At 33.7% G+C, this 23,673-nt stretch overlaps 1 protein-coding gene across 3 annotated transcripts in view; it reads right to left on the reverse strand.

The window, feature by feature from the left end:
• Nucleotides 1-23,673, reverse strand: part of LOC135143520 (heparan sulfate glucosamine 3-O-sulfotransferase 1) — a 165,436-nt gene that overhangs the window by 78,904 nt on the left and 62,859 nt on the right. For 2 of the 3 annotated variants that reach the window (XM_064075408.1, XM_064075403.1), the window contains exon 2: nucleotides 12,407-12,431. The exons of the other annotated variant lie outside the window; for it this stretch is intronic. The gene's annotated coding sequence lies outside the window, so the exon portion shown is untranslated. The remainder of the gene's footprint in view (nucleotides 1-12,406; nucleotides 12,432-23,673) is intronic. 3 annotated transcript variants of the gene reach the window in all.

Genomic DNA, 23,673 nt, shown 5'->3' on the forward strand with positions numbered 1-23,673 from the left:
GGTTTTGTAGTTCCTGATTAACTCAATAAAATAAATTCACGCATTTATTAATTTTTTTGAGTCACCCTGTATATGGAAATCGAAAAAATTTGATTGGAATGATAAATGACAAGAAGAGACTCACCATATTTTGTACATTTTAGATAGGATTTATTCGGCAAAATTTTGTGGTGACGTCATAAATTTTTTAGGGGGGATGAGCAAATACATTTTGATCAAAAACTTACCATGCTTATGATAACTTTAAAACAACTTCAAGATTTCAAAGCATTCGGTTTTGTAGTTCTTGAGTAAATCAGTAAAATAAATTTACGCATTCATTAATTTTTTTGAGTCACCCTGTATATGCAAATCCAAAAAATATGAATGGAGTGATATAGCACAAGCACAGACTCATCATATTTTGTACATTTTACATAGGATTTATTTGGCAAACTTTTGAGCTGACGTCATCAAGTTTTTGGAGGGGATATCCAAATATATTTTGAGTAAAGATTTATGATGCTCTTTAGCCTTAAAACATCTGCAACATTTCAAAACATTGGGATTAGCAGATTCAAAATTAAATTGCAAAATGTTGTTTTATAATTTTGATTTTTTTTCCAAAAATCTGGACGTTTCGGGTAAAAACTCAATTCGGAGTCGTAAAATACATGTTTAGGACTATATTATTTTATACAATTCAAACCCATTTACTATGTACAATTTTGAAGTGACGTCATCACATTAGTGATGGGGATGATTAGACAAATTTTGGTTAGCGTTTTACCATCTACATGATATTCCTAATATAACTACAAAATTTCACAACAATCGGTCCAGTACTTTCGGAGATTTTCTGTCTAATAAAAATCCGGGACGGCAGACAGACGGACAGACGGACAGACAGACGGAAATGGGAGACCTATTTCTTCGTCTTCTAGGGGTCATGAAAGATCGAGAAAACGTAAAAGTAGAGAGTCGGCCGACGGACTCGATTACAATACTTCCTTTGCTTATGCTCGGGAAGTAAAAATATGAATGGAATGCTAAATCACAAGTATAGTCTCATCCTATTTTGGACATTTTAGATAGGATTCATTTGGCAAAATTTTGGGCTGACTTCATCAATTTTTTGGAGGGGATAAGTAAATATATTTTGAATAAAAATTTATTATGCTTATCATATGTTTAAAACATCTGCAAGTTTTCAAAGCATTCGGTTTTGCAGATTCAAAATTAAATTGTAGGTGAAACGAAGTTCACCGGGTCAGCTAGTACATTATAATTTTTATTTCAATATGTAGGCGTCACTATGAAAATACAAAATTTGTAAAATAAAATTTTATCTAGGAAACTGGATTTGTTTGATTATGCCTCAAGGGCAAAGGCAGCTTTGTTCAAAAAATCTGGACTCATTTTTCTTAGCACCGTGGAAAAGGGATTTATTTCTAAAAATTCACAGTTTTCACTTAAATTCATCCTAAGATATTTGTTTTCTTCACTAAGTTAAAGGGTGTACAAGTTGTGCTACAAAGATCGATTTAATACGAAAGTACAGTTTTAGAAATATAGTAAGCAATTCTCAATGTAATAAAGGCCAATTTTATACTAATAAATCAAACGTCTCGTACTAAACATAATTTTTCATAGTGATTTTTGAAGGTTTCAACCTCGTGCTGCGTTATTTTAGACCAAAAAAAAAATCTAATTTCCTTCAAATCTACTTTGAAGTTTTATAATTTTTTTAACAATATTAGTAATATAGTGGCGACAGTTTTTGTAATTTGAACCATTTTCACTCCTGGTGACAGCCATATTAGTACTAGCGCTGGCTTGCACAACGCTACTACCAAATCTCAATACAAGTTTACGTTTAAATCATTGACTGAAACTTAAAAATTCCTTGATATACTTCAAAGAACGTGGAAATAAAACTTCTTCTACACTTATTCAAATAAAATTACAACTTTAATAAGGAAAAACAAAATCTATTTATTTGAAAAAACAAGTAACTCCAACAAAAATTCGGTGTTAACATTATTACAATATACATCACTACCAAATTCAATAAGATGAACAGACGTTTTCTGTAGTAATGGCATTTAAAACAATAAATGATTAATACCATACTAAATTTTCAAATACCTAAATCAATTGTATATTTAAAAATAGAGGTAGATGTATAAACCACAGGCAATAAATGTGTTAAAACTATTTTTAGAAACAGTAGACGCTAATCTCTAATAGGTTTTGATGGAAAGCTCAGGTAACATTTAATTATTTGTCCCGTCTGAGAGCAATTTATAAACTGTGTCAACATTGCATAGTGCTGTCGTTGTGTTCAAATAGAAAACGGTGTCAGTGCATTGTTAAATTTATGAACATGATTTATAAGCACACAGGTATGCATAAAGTGTGCTTTAATAAATGTTCGATCAAAGCGATGCATTTTGTCGCCTACTTGGAACAGCAATTATGTCAACCTGATGTTATCTGTCATGCAACAATAGTTCATCTTTTTAGTAATCGTTAACGTGGCAGTAAGCGGCAAATTTAGTTATTTATTAGTTAATTTTGGACTTTGATTTTTGGCATAAATTACTTAATTAGAATTTCTTGTAATGGTAATGATATTTTTGTTATTCGATGATCCTAGGTCGCCCTAAATCCCCCAAAGATGAGTACCTTTGGCAGATCTGATTCCCTCGACACCGAATTCGTGACCCAACCTTACGAAATAATTTAGTACGTATGCGAGTAAATTGCGGTCTATTTTCGGTACCTGACGTTTTTGCTTAATAACGTTTTATGGGTGGTAAATAAATCGAATAAAATCTGAGTCCTTAGAAGGCCCCAAGTCTGCATGATATTCAAATTTCACGCACGCACTCGACTTTCAAAGCACGACAAGAGCGGCAATCCGGCCTGAGCTCGTAAAATTTCTGTCTCTTCCAAAGTATTTAACTAGGATAAGTCTCCTAATCTATCAACAACGCAATGATACATCTGCGTGGAACGAGACTGCGTACACGTTACATTATACAAATTGTCAATATTGATTCGGTGTAATGTTTGCTCGAGCTGCTTGGAGAGCCGAGGATTAAGGAAAAATCTGCTATTAAGAGCTAAGCTACTCGGAAGAATTTAAACAATTTCGGACAAGCTGTGGAATAATAACGTTCCGACTCGCAACCTGTTGTATATTTGACTTCCAGCCAACAAACAGACCAAGAAATGGGAGTTACGCTTGGCATGCCAAAGAGGATGAATACCTGTTACGTGCTTATTGCTATAAATTCGCCCCATTGACGAGGCATGAATGCCAAAATTGGCCTACAAGGAGTTTTTCTATTTTCTTTAGGTTTCTAATTTGGACCAAATTGAAGGGAGGGAAAGGCAATATGCAACCCTAATCGGATTTCAATTTAGTTTTTCGAAAGGCTGCGCAAAATTGTCCTCTTACAAAGTTGGGAAAATAAATTAACTCACCCATTCCGGGGCTAAACTTAAATAGTGATTTTTATTGAGCAACCTTGAAAGTGATGTGGATGCTTATTAAAAAGCAAAAGTTGCATGACGCTTTATAATAAAACTAAAGTTCAGGAATAGACTAAACGCATGCGACAATGATGTTATTAAAACGATGCTTAAAAAACTGTCGGGGTTACTGGGGCGCTAATATTTTAAAATAGAAACTCTACTAACCTACATATTGCTTAATTGTTGCTACGAGCACAACTAGAAAATAAAAAGTTCCTTTGATGATAAATCGATCGCAGTTCAAATTTACCGTCGTCTAAAAGGACTGAAGTGAAAAAACCCTTAATAAATTTCAGTCTGATGTCATCTTCTAATTCGAGAAAACATTTTTCATTGGTATTTATTGAGCCTAATTTTAGATCGGCGGTTGAGGGTTCTGTCTGGGTAAAATTGAACAATATTTATCTCTCTTAGGATTAGTTGATGAACGTCTTATTAGAGTTAAAACGCAAATCGAAAATATGACTTTTGACATTAATGGAACCTTCTTAGGCCATTATATATTATTGTAAATAAGATTTTATCAAATCATCACTCACAAAACTTAAAAAAACTTGTCGAAAGTTATTTCAACAATCCCCCAATATAAAGTAAAAACCAGTCGCATACACAATTATTTGCAGTCCCAAACGCGGACAATGGAAAATATATTTAAATCAGATAACGGAATAAGATGTCCTCTCAGCACTAATAACAAGTTTAACTTCAAGTGTTTATGTTTATACATCGAAAGCATGTCCCTTCAAAACAGAGATTTAAAATTATTAATTAAGCCACAATCGAACAAAATGTTCTGACTATTACAATTTTTATTTCATCAATTTGATCAATGAAAAATTTGTGATGACGTTATCAGCATAGATAATACTAGTTATAGCACAATTATTGATTGAATTGCTGATGTGTATATGAGGTATGAGGTGTAAAGACAGACCATAGTGAAGACAATTTTAGAATTTCCAATTTATGGGTGAAGTATTCAATAGCGATATTATTCAGAAAAACAGAAGAGCCCAAAAAATACTAACAAAAAGTTTCGAAAACATTGAAACAATTTGGTAGCTGTTTATTTTTATTTGTTTTAGCCACAAACGCGAATATTGTTAATTCTTGTGTACACTAGTAATGATGAGACATGTTTGAGGTTGTCACAATATTATTTTGCAATCAGCGTTGCTAAATGAAATGCGTTAATCACATTAAATATGTCTTTCACTACTGGATTCACTTTTTATACATTATTAATGATAGATAGACTCCTAAATGTAGAACTGGGGAGCTGGAATTTGAAGTAAACTTAAAGAAATGTGTTAGTAGTGAAAAAAGTAAATATATAAACCACGGGAGAGAAGATTTTTTAGGTCCTCGCTTTCTAATTTCCCTCGATCCTTCGGATCTCGGGAAATAATTCTACTCGGGCCAAAAAAGTGTCTTCTCTCCATAGGTGTATAATTACTATTTAATCGAACGATCATTTAATATTTTAATACCTCGATTTTTAGGATAACTAGATTTCAAATTATCACCATTAACTTCGTGTTTTACTTCCCAAGCATAAGCCAAGGAAGTATAGTAAACGAGTCCATCGGGCAACTTGTCAGTATCATGTTTTCTCGATGTTTCATGGCTCATAGAGTAATAAAAATGTGGTCCCATTTCCGTCTGTCTCTCGTCTGTCTGTCCGTCCGTCTCTGTATCTGTCTGTCTACCTGTCTGTGTCGATTTATATTAGATAAAAAAATCTCCGAAAGTACTAGACCGATTGTTGTCAAATTTTATACATATCGTAGGGATATCATGAGAATATATCGCTAACCAAACTTATGACATAATTAACATTACTAAAATTGTATGAAGTAATATATACTCTTGTCAGTGGCGGCGTAAAGGGGGGCGGCACTCTGCAAAAACATACAAAAAAAATCGGAACGGCAGACAGACGGACAGACAGACGGAAACGGGAGACCCATTTCTTCATATTTTAGGGGTCATGAAAGGTCAAGAAAATGTAAAAATACAGAGTCGACCGACATGTCAAGATAAGACTGATTTTGGCAGATGACCCACGCTTCTAAGAAAATAAAGGATGTGTGGGTGGGGCTAGCTAAAAATAAAAAAATTAAAAGTCCAAAAATGACAAATTGAAAAATTGGATAAATGAGAAATCGGAAAATCAAAAACTGAAATATCGAAAATTTGAAAAAAAAACAAATTTTATAAAATCGATTTCGAAATACCAGTTTTCATTTTTTTTTAGTTTCTAGATTTTTCAACTTTTGAATATTTCATTTGATAGTTTGGTTGACAATTTTGCAGTCTTTAATTCGAATCTTCTGATTTTTCAAGTTTTAACTTTAAAATTTTGGAATGTTTTGATTTTTAAATTTTCAAGTTCTCAAGTTAAAATTTTGTCATTTTTCGATTTTTTAACTAAAGGAACAAATTTATTCGAACCGAAATTTTGAAAAATTGAAAAATCCAAAAATTGAAAATTAGAAACAAAATTTTCAGATATTTTAAAGTTAAGGTAAACATGGCACTCGCTGACCAAAATTACTTTTTACTGCTTTCCAAAAACTCGGGAACAAACAATCAAAAATCGAAAATTAAAAAAATAAACATCTATTTTCTCGATATTTTTTAAAATCAAATAATTGGGAAATCGGAAAACTGGCAAAATTGTAAAATTAAAAAATCGAAAGTTGTTTTCAGTTGCCCAGAGAAATGAAAAATCGAAAAACAGTTCAAAAAATTGAAAATTAAAAAAGCGAGAAATTGAAAAATTCGAAAGTTGAAAAATCGAAAAACTGAAAAATTTAGCAGTACTCGCTACGATAAGACTGATTTTGGCAAATGATCTACTCTCTAAGAAAATAAAGGGCGGGTGGGTGGGGTTAGCACTTGCCAAATAACCTACGCTCTAAGAAAATAAAAGGCGGGTGGCCGGGCTAGTATTTGCCAGAATAAGACTTATTTTGACAAATGATCTACCCTTCTAAGAAGAGGTACTAGCCCCGCCCACCCACCCTTTATGTTCTTAGAAGATTAGGTCATCTGCCGAAATCAATCTTATCTTGGCAAATATGAGACTGACTTTTGCAAATGACATATCCTCTAATAAAACAAGGTTGGGTGGGCGGGGTTCTAATACTTGTCAAGATGAGACTGATTTTGGCAGATGACCCACACTTCTAAGAAAATAAAGGGTGGGTGGGCGGTGCTAGTACTCGTCAAGATGAGACTGATTTTGGCAGATGACTTATTTTTCTAAGAAAATAAAGGCTGGGTGGGTGGGGGGCTACTACTTGCCAAGATAAGACTGAATTTGGCAGATGACTTATTTTTCTAAGAAAATAAAGGGGGGGTGGGTGGGGCTAGTACTTGCTAAAAATAAAAAAAATTAAAAGTCAAAAAATGACAAATTGAAAAATTGGATAAATGCGAAATCGGAAAATCAAAAACTGATATATCGAAAATTTGAAGAAAAAAAAAACAAATCTTATAAAATCGAATTCGAAATACCAGTTTTCATTTTTTCTTGTTTTTAGGCTTTTCAACTTTTTAATATTTCATTTGATAATTTGTTTGACAATTTTTCAGTTTTTAATTCCAATCTTTTGATTTTTCAAGTTTTAACTTTACAATTTTGGAATGTTTTGATTTTTTATTTTTCAAGTTCTCAAGTTAAAATTTTATCATTTTTCGATTTTTTAACTAAAAGAACAAATTTATTCGAACCGAAAGTTTTAAAAATCGAAAAATCCAAAAATTGAAAATTAGAAACAAAACTTTCAGATGTTTTAAAGCTACGGTAAACATAGCAATCGCTGACCAAAATTATTTTTACTCCCTTCCAAAAACCGGGTCACAAAAAATCAAAAATCAAAAATTAAAAATAATAAACATCTGTGTATTTTCTCGATATTTTTACAAATCAAATAATTGAGAAATCGGAAAACTGGCAAAATTGTAAAATTAAAAAATCGAAAGTTTTTTTCAGTTGCCCAGAGAAATGAAAAATCGTAAGACAGATAAAAAAATTGAAAATTTAAAAAGCGAGAAATTGAAAAATTCGAAAGTTGAAAAATCGAAAAACTGAAAAATTTAGCAGTACTCGCTATGATAAGACTGATTTTTGATCTACTCTGTAAGAAAATAAAGGGCGGGTGGGAGAGGCTAGCACTTGCCAAATAAGAAAATAAAGACTAGATGATCTACCAAAATCAGTCTATCTTGGCAAGTGTGAGACTGATTTTTGCAAATGACATATCCTCTAAGAAAATAACGGGTGGGTGGACGAGGCTAGTACCTTTTTTTTGAAGAGTAGGTCATTGGCCAAAATGAGTCTTATTTTGCCAAATACTAGCCTGGCCCACCCGCCTTTTATTTTCTTAGAGGGTAGGTTATTTGGCAAGGGTACTAGAAAATTTCGATCCATTTTCGACGATTTTCTACATTTAACTAAATACTTTTTCTTGTAGATTTCGGGGCGCAGAAGTCATTTCTGGCCGCATTTCTTCGATGACTTCAACCTTTTTTTCCAGAATTAGTTAATTCAAGGTATTGGAATATCACAATTTTTAAAAAATTCAATACAACACGTATAGAAAGCAGATCTTGCGTAATTTTTGCAAGTAGGTGCATGTTTTCAACTTCAGGTCGGATTGCAGATTTTTTGTTCGGATTAAAGAGATATTGACTTCAACTAATCTCTCGTCGGATTACTGGAGGTTCGGGTAATCGTGGGTCCGGGTTATAGAGGTTATTTATATTTAAAACATCCGGCTTAGAGGCCGTTAAGTACAGAATTCCAGTAATACGCCTAATTGGAAGTGTCCATAAATGAAGTCTTGGAAAAACCCTTCCGTATTAATAGAAATATACTTCCTAATATTTTGCCTTTTTTTTAATATACTTTTCATAACAAGAAATTTAAAATATGGTTAAAGTGGTTTATGGACGGAAACATGTGTTTTGCAGTTATGGGACGGAGCCTAATTGCAAAATCGATATTTTCTTACACAAATTTTCCATTTTAAACATGTTGTGAAAAGAAGTCTACACATATTAAAATAAAAAGACAAAATGTAAGTCTACCCTATTTCAATTGTGATGATTTTTTTCATTCGCCCTGAACCAAGGGAATCAGCTTAACTGCAAAATACTTATTTCTTTACAAGAAATTAAAAACAGGTTTTTGTGCATCGTATAATATAATATACTATGTATATTAAGAAAAAATGGCAAAATATAAACCCCACACACCCACCCACCCCATCTCAATTGTAATGATTTTTTTTAACTTGAAACACGCTTAAAATGGTAATTTTTTCTAAGGAAATATGGATTTTGCAATTAGGCTCTGCCCCTAGGTTTGCCAACGAATGAAAACTCCATTACTATTTAGATCAGGGCAGTTATGGGTGGGGCTTAATCTTTGGATTTAATTTTTTCTTAAAATACATAGTATCCATTGAATAACAGGATACTCAAAAAAATGTCTTAGATGGTAATTTCTTGTAGAGAAAGAAATAATAAGAATTTTGCATTTAAATTTCGCTCCTATAGCTCTCAACAATTATAAAAAAATCATCACAATTGAGATAGGGCAGGTGGGCGGGGCTTATATTTTGCATTTTTTTTTAATATACGTAGTTGTCTTTTCAGAACAAGAAACTTACAACATGTTTAAAATGGTAAATTCTTCTAGACAAATATCGATCTTGCAATTAAGCCCCGCCCCTCGATCTGACAACGAATGAAAAATTCATCACAATTGAGAATTGAGTTCGGGGCGGGTATGGAACAGGCCTAATCTTCGTAATTGTTATAACGTTATAGAATATTTTGCGAAAATAAAGACCCGTAAGCACGTTTAGTATTCGTTGTTTTATTGTATGGGGGGCTGCTCAATAGAAAACCGCCCTGGGTGTCAAACCACGCTACGCCGCCACTGACTCTTGTACTTGTCATTTACGAATCTACCTTGATTTTGATTATTAGTATTATTAGATTTGTCTATTATATAATCCACCCTCGCAACAGTGTTACAGCTAGCGTGACTCAGTTTGTTAGGCAATCTAAAATCGAGCGTTAGAAGTTGGCAGGCGGCATCCCTTTTTTTTATTAGATGAAATAAATTTAATAAAGTTAATCACCCTCTAACTTTTTATTGATCATATTAAGAATAAATCACCCCATTTTGTTCGATTGTGGGTTAATTAATGATGTTGGTCCTCTATTTTGAGACAATCTCATTCAAATCAAACAAATTTCTACGTGGCATTCTTTCAATGCATAAACACTAACTCTCGAGTTAAGCATGTTATTATTGCTGCTTTAAAAATATTTTACATTGTCCGTACTTGTGCGGACCGGAAAACAAAAATCGCAATATTAAAAAATTATAATTTTTCAAAGAAGTGGGATTTGTTGGACTTATTGTATTTCAACCAATTTTTTAAATTTTTATCATCGTCACTACAATTTTAAAGTGTATTAAAATTTACGAAGTAGTTGAAAAAATGAAATAAAATAGAATTTTAGAAAATACATACTTCCACCTTTCACTGATTAATCTAATGCTGAAGTTGTCTACATACAAAAAATGTATTTATATTTCCACAAAGAGCTAAATAAAAACATCACTGCTGGTTCAGAAAACAACAATATCAAGTGAGAACCGTTTTCTAACTCATTCCGTTTCTACGTAAGCTAGGATATAACAATATCGTGTATCAAAAATTCAAGAGCTTAAAAGCTCTTTTGATGTAAATTTACTCAAACTGTTTCTCTAGTTTGCAAATAATTATCTTTAAGAGAAGGAAAACAAAACATCTAAGTGTTGAGCAAACAAATAAGACGTCAGGGATTAATTGGTGCAAATCCAGTCAGAAATAATGATGCCATCTTTGCAGTTCTCTAGATGGTTACAGAACGATCGCTGAAATAAACTCATTAGGAACTTTTCCAATCTTTCTTTTTGTTTGTTTTTTTATATAATTCAGTAAAATATTTACCGGACTATTGTGAGTATATTTCAGAGTTGTTGTATTTAGCAAGTATAGGGACAGCTTTTTTCTTGAATCAGATAAGATATGTGATTTTTTTAATGACTAAAAAAATTAAAATCAAGAACGAGTAATCAAATAAAAATAAATAAAAGCAAATTTTGCAAACGCTTTAAAATTCTAACTAATAGTTTATAAGTGCCTATTCAACAAAACATTGTGTTTTATTTTGATGCACTCAATAAATTTGGTAATTCTTTCAATGTATTCCGAATCAATACCCTCCGAAATTGTAACAACTGTGTACTGCAGTCGAAAATAAAGCATTAAAATTGACCATGATTATAAAAATTGAACTGCCAATATTGATGTGTAATTTACGTAAACATGTATTACACGAAATCGTAATTTTTATTTGTTTTGTTTACGAGTATTTAATCCAAAATCATGTGAGCAACGTGACACGAAATTAAAGACCCAGCTAGCATACGGTCATAACTCACTTTTTACTTTTTTATTAATCTAAAGCTTTATTGCATAAAATTCGACCAACTTCGTACTAATAACAATATCGAACGTACAATATGTTCCAAAACATTTTGATTTAGAGCTAGCTGTGACCTAAAATGTTTTATGATATTGGATTACTATTTTGACTGAATTTCATTTTAAACGAATCACGATTGGAATTTATAACAAAAAAAATCTCAAATTGTATTGCCATCTTGTCGACCTGTTTTCGCTTATCAAGCTCGCCAACATACCCAATTTATTACGATTATTACATTATGATGAGCGGTTATCTACTTCTTGTCCCACTCCCCCCAGAGATCTAAATTTCCCTAATCCGATTAGAGAAACTTCCAGCAAAAATAATGAAATTACCCTCACCCCTTCCCTTGAAAAATTTAAAAAAATTTTTCGCCCCTCAACCGAATAACTTCCGGAAACAAGCGAATGTTAATCACCGGAATATTCATTGAAATCCTGAAAAGTGGAATTTAGTCTAAGGGTTTCACGTGGGCGTCACGTCGGATTACCTTCGGCAAAGCCGCTGATGATCCTTTACTAAAGCTCGCATTTGGGACGAAGTTTGATTTCGCAAATTAACCCCGTAATAAATAGGAAAGGTGTACAGAGGCGAGCACAACACACCGACGTGTCAGTATGATTTATGCGATTTTAAAAGAATGAAATATGGACGTTACACAACGTGCCGCAGTCATAAATTGCTGCGAAAATATGCACTTTCTTAATATATGGGGACTTAACACGGATGGAATGAGTCTTAGAATTTGCTGCTGGAAGTATGACTTGTCAAACACTAAATATAAGTATTGTGGGAGATGGTGAAAATTTAAAAAGGTCGGGAAACCTTCATCGAAACGTCGGGGCTCTAAATACACGGCTTCTCGCTTTATTCGGAATTTATTGTATTGGAAAAGGGGTTTGTTTCACGAGGTTATTTTTGCCATATTTTTTTCGCGGTTCAAAATTTATACGGCCTGTTCGAGAGATGCAGGAAAAGAATCGGCGTGTAGGGAACTGATTTAAATCGTGAAACGTTTCGGTCTTATAGAAAGGGCTTTTGCATGTTGACTTCATATTCTTTTACTCAAACAACAACGACAATTTAGTCTTAGACATAGCTACATCCACATTAAAAATAATGATTTGCATAACTTAAATATTAATAAGTCCAAAAATTGAAAAATTTTCAAAATTAAAGCGACGTATTCGTTAATATTAAAGCGAGTCACTTGATCTTAAAAACTACACAAGGTTTGATCAACAATGCAAATTTTGAAAGTCAATGTGTTCGAAAAAAATATGTGATTATCATTATTTCTTAATGATCTGGAAATAGTACTCACCTCCTAGGGAGACGGCCCAAAAGCTCTGCAAAAATACAAAGAAAAAATATTAACACAAACAACAAACAATTTGTGTTGCATTTAATACAATATCGTTTTCAACTCTTGTTTTTTTCACCTTTTTACGAACTATGTACTCAGAATAAATAAAATTTAAATTATACTTTATAATTTTTTAACGAGTAGTTTTTTTAAAGAATAGATTGAAAACTAATGTATTTTTTTATTTTAAATGAAATCAATGCGTCTGTTTTTGCAGCAAACTTGTTTTTTTTTTATTAAAATCCCAAATCTAGCGAATAGGCTTTATTGACTGACAAACACGCTTAACACGCAGCCTGTGTTGGCGAATATTCTAAATTTAAGTTGGACGCATGACCTCTATTTCTTTAACTTTTAATTTTTTGCTAAGATCTAAATCAAAACGTTTTATATTTAATACTTCAGTGGCAATCTCCGTTATTAAATTTAACTTATATAAACTTAAACACTGCCAACGTTTTTCACTGGATGTGTAATCATAATCAACTAATCAAACAGTAGCTGCAACAACGTCAAAGGTAATCTTGATTGGAGTTGCCACATTTGAAAGATAGACGTTCAACATTTATAAAACACTTGAATCAGTCAGTTTCAAGTCAGTTTTCACCTTTTTCGTATTATTGTTCATGCGAAGCTGTCTAGCCAAAATCTCAAAATTTAAAGAGTAATAAAATAAGACGAAGAGATTTCAGGAAAATGCTGATGATACTGACTAGAGTCAGAAATGTAAAGAAGAGAGAAAAAAATTTCGGAAAAATATAATTACATCGGTTTTTTTTTTCACCGAACAATTTAAACTGATAGCACTAAAGCACTGAAACTTACTACAGATGAAACTAAAAAAATATCTTTTGGAAAACGTTCCAATCATCAAACCCTCTATTCGTTATGAAGCTTAGTCTTACAGTGGTGCGAAATTTGTGTTTGGGCAGTTTAAGTGGATGGCCTCTGGTGGGATCAGATGTGTTCAGTGGAGAGAGACATTTAATTGGTAAAAGACTCAACGCCTGGTATATAGTTATAAGGTCGCCTCTTTTACGTCTTTCAGAGAGAGAGCATAGATTCATTTGTTTCAGCCTATTGGGGTATGATGGTCGATTTTTGCCGATTGGAATCCTAGAGTCGTTGTACAGTCTTAAAGAGGAAAATATCTCTTTGGAGGACGGGACTCTAGACTCCGTTGGCAAATTCCAGAGTGGGTCTAACGTACGTTTTGCTTAAAAAAAGCATTTTATTAGCCTTCTTCGTGACCTGCAAGATATGGTCAGACCAAAGGAGGCTGCAAATTTGCAACTTTGTTATGTGGTAACCAGGTATATTTTGACCAACGGGACTCAAATACGAAAAACTAAAACTGCTACTAATCTGGAAATATTTTATCCCAACCTAATTCATGCAACATGTTTGGCTCACGCCTTAAGTTTAGTAACTGAAATTATCCGGCATCAATATGAAGATCTCAATGGTTTAATTTCCTCCGTAAAGAAAACATTTCTTAAAGCTCATTTTAGAATCCAAGTTTCGGGAAGCCTTACGGGATTGTCCATTGCCTCCAGAACCTGTTCTGGCAAGATGGAATTCGTAGATTGAAGCAGCAATATATTGTGAGATCATTTTGACGATTTAACAAAAGTTCGTTTATTGCTATTGATAATTTTGTTGTGTCAGTCTAAATTAAATGAACCATTTCGTGTCATTATGCAATTTGACTGCATAGTGTCGAAAGCATCTCAAAATTCTCAAACATAATTTGACTTATATAAAAACCCATTTTACCATCTTAAAACAAGTATAACTAGATTAGAGACCATTGGACTGACCTTAAGTCAATATGTAGATCTAGTAGAGCATTTTATAAACGATTGGACGATACCCTGGGGAGAGTAGGTGAAATGGCATTTAAAAAGCTGTAAAAAATACCGGGTACCAAGAGCTTAAAACTTGTCAGCTATGTATTACAATGCGAAAATGTAGAAAAAGATTAAAAAACAAAAGCCACTGAAAATTCTAATTTAAAATATCCTCCTTTAACATCGTGTGATATCGTTGAGATATCCTTCTCTAGGTATAAATATGTAACAGACAAAAGGAAAAATTTGTCTGCTGAAAATTTGGAAAAAAATCTAATTTGTTATTTTAACGAAGCTTAGGATCGCTCAAAGAAATCCAGATGTTGCGTTAACTTAATTTTATTTTACCATTTACGGGCCTAAATCCCCCGTTTTTATCGTCTATTTTATGGCATATTTTGGCTTTTTTTAGCCTAAAATTAGCTCATCAATTTTTGTTCAACATTGTAAAAACTGTATAATATTAAAAATTATCCGAATACAACCTATAATAGTTATTTATGTATCAAGGGCGTAAGTAAGGCGTTTTTGGACCTCGGCGTGGAGATTAGAGCAGGAGGGCCGAAGGGCCGAGTACTGTAACATGCCAAGGGCCAAAGACACTGCTTACGCCAGAGGTACATACAAAACTTTATGTACGATCGACATTCAACACAATATTTTAAGAAAAAAGTTTCCTAAAAAAATGTTAGAACGAAGATATTTTGATTTAAAATGGATTAAGAAAGTAATTTTTTCAACATTAATAAAGCAGCAGACGATATTGTCGCGAATCTTTTGCCGTCGAAATCAAGATAGATTTATCAAGAAGTGTACACGGATTTCCTCGGCTGGTGTAATTGTAAAAAAATCGTGAGTGTTACTGAGGAAGTTCTCTTGGTATGTTTTAACGAACTGAGCACGATTTACAAGCCTTCTTCATTTTGGTCACGGTACTTCATGATAAAGGCAAATCTTTCGACCAAAGAAAAAAAATGACATTAGTACATGCAAAAGATTATTTGGTTTTCTAAAGTGCCAGTCTGAAGGTTATAGGCAAAAAAATCTAAGACTTTAGACAGAGAGCAGATCATAAAGTTTTTGTTGGAAGCTCCAGATGTCAATTTCTTAATGATCAAGTTAAGAAATCTAATTCTTTCTAATAGATAATGTCCACTCTAATATTCCATGAATTTGTAGGTAGCAGTAATAATGGGGATTAATGGAGGCTTACGTAGGGATGAATTGACTCAGTTATCCGTAGATAACATTAATAAAGATGACAAATCAGTTTTAATTGTGAACGTGAAAAATACCAAAAAGGTCTCTAGAAGGGTTTAAAATAAATTTTATAGACATTGTCAGGAAGTACATGTCTTTGCGACCATCAAAAGTGAATCATCGCAGATTTTTCTTGTTTTATAAAAACGGAAGATGCATCTCGAAGCTCGTGGGAAAAAACACACTTGGCCAAGTTCCACAAATGGTGGCGAAGTATTTGAAGTTGTACGATCCATCTGGATACAACGACCATTGCTTCCGTAGGTCATCAGTAGAGCTGTGCGGTCGAAATTTATTTACCCCCACTATCGGCCCACAGTGCCGATCGCTACAGCCTTGCCTTGCTGGCTTCTCGCTTTTCAGTTGTGGATTATTTTTGATAATTCACACAAATAGTTTTATTGTCAACGAGACGGACACCTGAACATTATTAAAATTATTATTACTCTTATTTCGTGAATATGGATTTTAAAATCATTAACTGACATGCCGTTAACATTATTTTTCGCGTAATTTTCTTCGCGATACATAACGTCGGTTGCAAGCCTCTGGCCTGCCGGAGTGGGGGTCAATTCGCAGCGTTTAAATTTTGACCGCACAGCTCTAGTCATCAGCTACTCTTTTAGCCGACGCTGGTGCTGATTTGGTTAGTATTGAGCTCCATGGAGGATGGAGATCGTCTTCTATTGCAGAATCATACAAAATAAAATTAAAATTGCCAAGACGGTTCTCGTAGGTGACTCTCAACAGCCTCCAACAAGCCATAGTGCTTCAGTGTTAAATAATCTTGATGCGGAGATTAACGTCCCTGGATTTAATGTTAGCAATTGTACAAAATGTGTATTTGATATTAATATTCATATTAATAAATAGAAATTGAGTAATTATGGTCTAAATATATATTGAACGGGACAAAAGTGATCAGTGACATAATTAAAGGTGAAACCTTGACCGTGCTTAGAAGGATTGAGGAACTTGAAGAACAAGTTGCCCAATTAAAAGACGTAAACCATCAAATACTGAACCAGTTAAACCAAAATTTGTTAGGGGAAAATACCCCAAATCATGTAATTTCAGCGAACGTATCATCGATTTCCGATGAAACAGCTGAGTCATCCTCAGGGGAAACCGTTATCAATATTGATAATAAACAGAAAAAAAGGCACTTTAAGAAAAAGAATTCAAAACGTCCTCGTACTAAAGAACTCAACGAAAAGTCTAAAGAAAAGATTCCTAATTTTGTCAAGGGCACTGAAGAACCTACCAACACCGACTCATCCGAATTTATGGCCCCAGAAAGAAATATTTGACTCCACATCGGCAGATGTAGATCTTCAACCACAGTCGACCATGTCAAAGCGCATGTAACTGGCAAATGGCCTAACTCCAACTTCGAAATTACAAAACTACCGTCGAAATGTACAAATACGTCTTTCAGGGCATGCACAAAGTACGATGAAAATTTACTGCGTACGTTATACGATCCGATGAACTGGCCGGCGGGAATCGTAATCAAGCAGTTTAAATTTTTTCGACACAACAAGGGGGATCTTTCCAACATTAATACCGCTCAGAGTACTAAAGAACATGACAATGGTTTAGGTAAATCAGAAAATTTTGATTTTTTATTATTAAACTGTCAGTCGATAACATCCGATAAACGCAATATTCTAGTAACCGACCATTTAAATGTACACCGTGAAGTAAGCTTCATTTGTATAAGAGAAACATGGTGTTCTGATGACAGCATTAGTGCAGTTCACATATGAATATGAATATGAACTTGTATGAACTTGTAGGTTCCTTCTCGAGACTTAATTATAAAGGCGGTGGGGTCGGTATATAGCGCAAATCCATCCACCGGATAAAATCTCTAGACTTATCAAACCACTGCCTTGAAAAAGACTTCGAAATATGTGGTATCTCCTGGAAAAACGGTAACATAGAAACAATAATCCTGACGTCTTATAGGTCACCTAAAAGCGATCTCAATATTTTTTGTGATAAATTGTGTGATATCTTTGATTTGTTGTATTAACGAAATATTCATTTAATATTGTGCGCAGATTTTAATATAGATCCTGAAAGGGATTATAAAGAATTCAAAAAATTAATGGATATCTTATCTACATATAATTTAACTAGCTGACCCCGTGAACTTCGTTTCACCTACAACTTAATTTTGAATCTACAAACCGAATGCTTTGAAATCTTGCAGATGTTTTAAACATCTGATAAGCATAATAAATTTTTATTCAAAATAATATTTACTTCCTCCAAAAAATTGATGACGTCAACCCAAAATTTTGCCAAATGAATCCTTTTTAAAATATCCAAAATAGGATGAGACTATACTTGTGATTTATCATTCCATTCATATTTTTTAGTTTTGCTTATAGGGGATGTCTCAAAAAAAATCAATCACTGAGTCAGTTTATTTTATTGATTGAATCAAGAATTGCAAAACTAAATATTTAGATTTATTGCAGACGTTTTGAAGTTACTGTTTGACATGGTACGTTTTTAATTAAAATGTATCTGTTTATCAAGCCCAAAAACTTGATGACGTCATCTCAAGATTTTGCCGAATAAATCCTATCTAAAATGTGCAAAATATCATCAGTATATTTTCGTAAATTTATCATTGCATTCATATTTTTTAGATTTGCTTTTACAGTGACAAAAAAATGTATGGATCAGTCAATTTATTTTAGAAAATAACTCAAGAGTTGCAGAAATGACATAATTAATATAATTCACAATGTTTAAATATGATAACTATTAATATGTGATAATTAAACCGAAAACCATTTTCCTAAGAACACGAGGTTAGCAAAAACAAATTAGTTTGTTTAAACATTGTTAAATTAACCCCGAACATGTACAATTTAGTACTGTGAACACGAACGAAAATGGATATTTTTTCGAAAAGGACCGAAAACAGGGTGAGTTCGAGTTCAGTTTTAATTTATCGGATTCCGTGATTCGTTCACTCGACAATATTTAAATTTTGGGAACATTTTCGAAACGATTGAAATCGTTTGATCAAAGCTATACATGTTCACGACATAAATAAATAAATTTTAAACATAATTAATATCATTTATAATGTTTATATATGATAAGCATCAATGTATGATAATTAAACCGAAACCCGTTGTCCTACAATAACGAAATTATTAAAAACAAATCAATTTGTTTAAACAATGTTAAATTATCCCCGAAAATGTGCATTTTCCCGGCCAAAATATGAAAAATAAATTTTGCAATCTCATCGTGACGTACGATGACGTCAATGTCACCTGAGCTACTTGTATAAAGGTCACGTGTTTCGGTCCTTTGTGTTCAGTTTTAATTTCTGTTTGATGGCGGCAAGATCGTCGCTTCATTTCGGCGTAAAAGTGGAGCGTTTTACCGAATTTCTAGTTTATTATTAATACATATTACGGAAAATATGTTGTAGTAGTGCTGTGAACACGAACGAAAATGGATATTTTTCCGAAAAGGACCAAAAACAGGGTAAGTACGACTTCAGTTTTAATTTATCGGATTCCGTGATTCGTTTGGTCGACAATGTTTACATTTTGGATAAATTTTCGAAACGATTGAAGTTGGTGGGTCAAAGCTATACATTTTCGCGATATAATTAAATAAAATTTAAACATAATTAATACAATTCATAATGTTCAAATATGATAACTATCAATATATGATAATTAAACCGAAATCCGTTTTCCTAAAAACACGAGGTTAGTAAAAACAAATTAGTTTGTTTAAACGTTGTTAAATTAACCCCGAAAATATACAATTTCTGATCTAAAATATGAAAAATAATTTTTGCAATCTCATCGTGACGTACGATGATGTCGCTGTCACGTGAGCTACCAGATAAAAGGTCACATTTTCGATCCTTTCTGTTCAGTTTTGATTCCGGTCTGGTAGCAGCAACATTGGAGCTTCGTTTTGGGTTAAAAGTAGCACGTGTTCGCGAATTTCTAATTTATTGTTAATAAATATTAGCGAAAATGATTTGTGTTAAGTGCTGTGAAGGAAAGTGGATGTTTTTCCAAAAATGCCCGATTTTTTTTTAAATAAGTATGTTGTTAATAACATGCATTCAGGACTGATAAAGTACGCCTTTAGAATATACAGGGTGCCGCATCCAAGTCTGGATATAGGGAATTAACATGGGAATTGGTTTTTATTTTATGATATCTCCCCAGATCACTTTAAAGCTATTATTAAGTGATGCCTTTGTGGAGGTCGAAGAGGGCTATCGGCCAGTATTTTTTTCAAATCGTTGCATCGCGTTCATTCACTGTAAAAAGGTTTTAAAAATCGTATTTTGAAATTCGCGCCCGATCCGATTTGTCGCGAAATGTTCCGTCGCACTGTCGAAGTTCGGCGATCGCGTCTTTGGAATAGCCATGCAAAATCCAAATGTCAAAATGAAATTAGAAAGTTTTCTCAGAAATCAACGAACAACTCAAACTGGATTATTTTATCCAGTGTGATGATTATTGTAGGACAAATTAAACGGAATAAATGCACAAATTGATCGACTCATTCGTCATAGTGCGCGACCCCGTCAAAGGAGCCATCTCGGAACTACATTCAGACCGTATCCAAAAAGCCCGAGATGAAGACTTCGAGCAGCTGGTCTTCCTCAAAACCCCATCGGCAGCATTTTGACATGTACCGGGAGCCCTCAAGCTAGGAATGTACTCGCGCTGCCTCACTAAGTTAATCACTGAACGACTTAAATTGAATTATTTTATCCAATATGACGATTATTGTAGGTCCATTTAAACGGAATAGATGCACAAACTGCACAAAATATTTTATTAGGAGAAGAGAACCTTTTAATGAAGCATTTAGATAACTACAAATAACAAAACTTAACAATTGTTGATGAATGAAGTAATGAAATATTGTACGAATCTGGAGAAGTATTGCACTATTTTCAAGAATTGCTCAAAAAGACTGCTCTCAGCAGCTGTACAGTAAGTAAGCCGATCTTCAAAATTCCTACGCGTGTCGATCGGCATTTGAGTTGCAATCTGAAGACAATATTGCTGGACTGCTTGTTTCAGCGTTCTCTGCTTGTATAGCTGGTATTGATTGAATACAGATGGTCGTGAAGAAATCTCCAAAGAAAAAATTTAAATCCGGCGAATGCACAGGCCAAATTTTTCATTCCAACATTGCGCGAAAATACTGGTTCAAATATACAACATTTATGAGAGCTCTATGGCTGGAGATTTGGTCCTGAATGTAAAAGACCTGTTGCAGATGCCGCACCCTTCGAGTCTCAGGAAGTATTTGTTGAGCTAGCATATTGTCCTACTTCTGAGCATTCATTCCGGATTCGATGAAAAAAAGTGCAATGACATGATGTCCTAGAAGCCCCAGTCATACACTGACAGTTGTACGCCATTGATAACGATACTCATGGACCACGTGAGAGTTGTGTAATGCTTAAATTTGATCGTTCTGACGATTATAACTTCCCTTAAGACCTAATGAATATTCGTCAGTAAAACAAATGTTCCTGAAAAACTCTCCATCAGCCTAGATTCTCTCAAGCGTTTCTTCGTAAAACTCCATACCTGAGAAGTAGTCCTCAGGCTTCAATTTTTTGTCATGATGCTTTTTGAAACTCTTCTATCCCATCTCTTTAAGATTCCTAGAAAACGTTGTGCCCACCTGATTTTATTTACTTTTTATCACCTTTGAAAATAAATGTAACTTTATTTTGTGAAATATTATTTTTATTTTTGTTGTTGTTAACAAAATAAACAAATAAAACAATAATACAAAAGTTTCTGAATCCCAAAACACATTCGTAATAGAGAAAAATACTTTAAAATGTTGATGAATCAATGTTCTACATTTCTCTCTCAAAAATTTCTTGTAACGAACATGCTTCCAGGTGGCAAAATTCCATCCCTGCTTAACGAATGTAAAATCAATCGACTTCCAATCTTTAGTGATTCGAAAAAAAAGTGTGAAATTTACCCAAATTACCTACTAATTAAATTAACCGTTGAAGAACAAGCAGGCCCTCGCTTTTTCATCTATAGTATTTCCACCGATAGATTAGCTGACAGAAAAGTCACCAAATAGACCGCTATAAAAAGTAGTGCCAAAGGCGCTTTATTTGAAATATAAGTAGATTTGAAAATAATGTTGAACTACGTAAAATTACTTTTAATAATAACACAATTTATTTACAACAGACAATATTATCTACACTGGAACATACACTTCGAATAACATTACGTACTTTATATTGAAGTAACAACCTCTGTAGAGCATCTTAAATTAAAATTTCCCTTCTTGAAAAATGAATACGCATTGGCAATCATTTTCTGTGCCACGATGTTGTCAACAACAGTCACCGGGTTGAAGAGGGCTACAAAATATAATGGTATATAATTATTGCACAGAATAAATCAACAACACACTCTTGCGTAATTATGAATTTTATTCGTAATGTTTTCCATGGGGTCCATATGAATCGTTTTTTGACACAAAACAACTTAACCTAAAATGTCCAAACTTCAGCCACTATACAAAAAACAGCACAAAGGTCTATAATATCATACCTAACAAATCAAAGCAAGTAAAAAAACACAAACACTAAACGCAAAAAACACACTTTTTAACTTTTTGAACCAAAATTTTAAATTAACGTCAATCAGCTGATCGTCCAAAACACAGGTTAAACGAAACCGGCCGACCGGCGCAGGCATAGAGGCGTAGGAAATTCGTTCCGCGGGAAAAGAAACGTTGGTTGCCAACTTAAACTACAACTCATTAACAGCTTTAACCGTATAATGTTAGTATATTTTGGATTCTCCGGTTGGCGATTGTGAATTCAAAATTTTCCAATCTATCGCTGGAAATAGTATAATCGCAGTAGAACCAGCGATAACACATATCTCTGGTAGAACATAGCGTAACCTAATAAAATATTTTGTTCAGTTTGTGCAGTTATTCCGTTTAAATTGACTTACAATAATCATCACACTGGATAAAATAATTCAGCTTGAGTTCGTTGATTTCTGAGAATAATTTCTAATTTCACTTTGACATTTGGATTTTGCATGATTAATTCAAACACGCGATCGCCGAACTTCGACAGTGCGACGGAACATTTCGCGACAAATCGGATCGGGCGCGAATTTCAAAATACGATTTTTAAAACCTTTTTACAGTGAATGAGCGCGATGCAACAATTTGAAAAAAATACTGGCCGATAGCCCTCTTCGACCTCCACAAAGGCATCACTCAATAATAGCTTTAAAGTGATCTGGGGAGATATTATAAAATAAAAACCAATTCGCATGTTAATTCCCTATATCCAGACTTGGATGCGGCACCCTGTATAAAGTACTGCGTTCATAATTCACAAAATACCGTATTCATCATTTTTAAAGTACGGCGTCCAAATTTACAAAATACGGTGTCCTTCACCCATGCTATCAAACCTTAGTCCTCTCTTTTAATGGCAAGACGCACTCCAGACCTCCTCGTATTGTTTGGTTCTTGCTGGGCAACAGCAACGAGCGAGCAAAGTCATCGCTCTTTGGTGGCAAACGTGGAGAAATTTGTATATTGTAACTTTTGTAATTGAAGCATTTTGTACTGTATATTGTATGTGTTACTAATTTAACTTGGGTCTTGCCAATTTAGCTCCAGTGGTGCAAATGCTTTGTTTTCATGGTGCATTTGCTTGGGTTTTAATTTTGCAACAGTGCATTCTTTGGTTCCGGGTTTGAATTCTCCATGTCGTCAGACGCTTTGGCCTGGGGGGGTTCTTTTGGCCCTTAGACGCTGGGTTGCATCGTTCTTTGAGAATGAGGTAAGACGACCTTGGATTTATGCGGCTGCGTTCTCCCTTGGGCGTGTGAGCGCTGCGACCAATAGATTTCGTCCCGAGTTCCATGGGTGTGCTTGCTTGGGTTTTCATTTTGCAACATTCTCAATTTTTGGTGCAATTTCTTCCGGTGGTGTATTGGGTACTAACTTTGCATTTGTATTGTATCTGAATTGTATCTGTATCTGTAGTGTATTCTGTATTGTAGCTAGATTGTAGGTACCTGTATTGTA

Source organism: Zophobas morio, unplaced genomic scaffold (genome assembly GCF_036711695.1).
Source record: "Zophobas morio isolate AGI-343-1 ecotype UQ-CSIRO unplaced genomic scaffold, CSIRO_AGI_Zmor_V1 ptg000004l, whole genome shotgun sequence".
In the NCBI taxonomy this organism is placed as follows: domain Eukaryota; kingdom Metazoa; phylum Arthropoda; class Insecta; order Coleoptera; family Tenebrionidae; genus Zophobas; species Zophobas morio.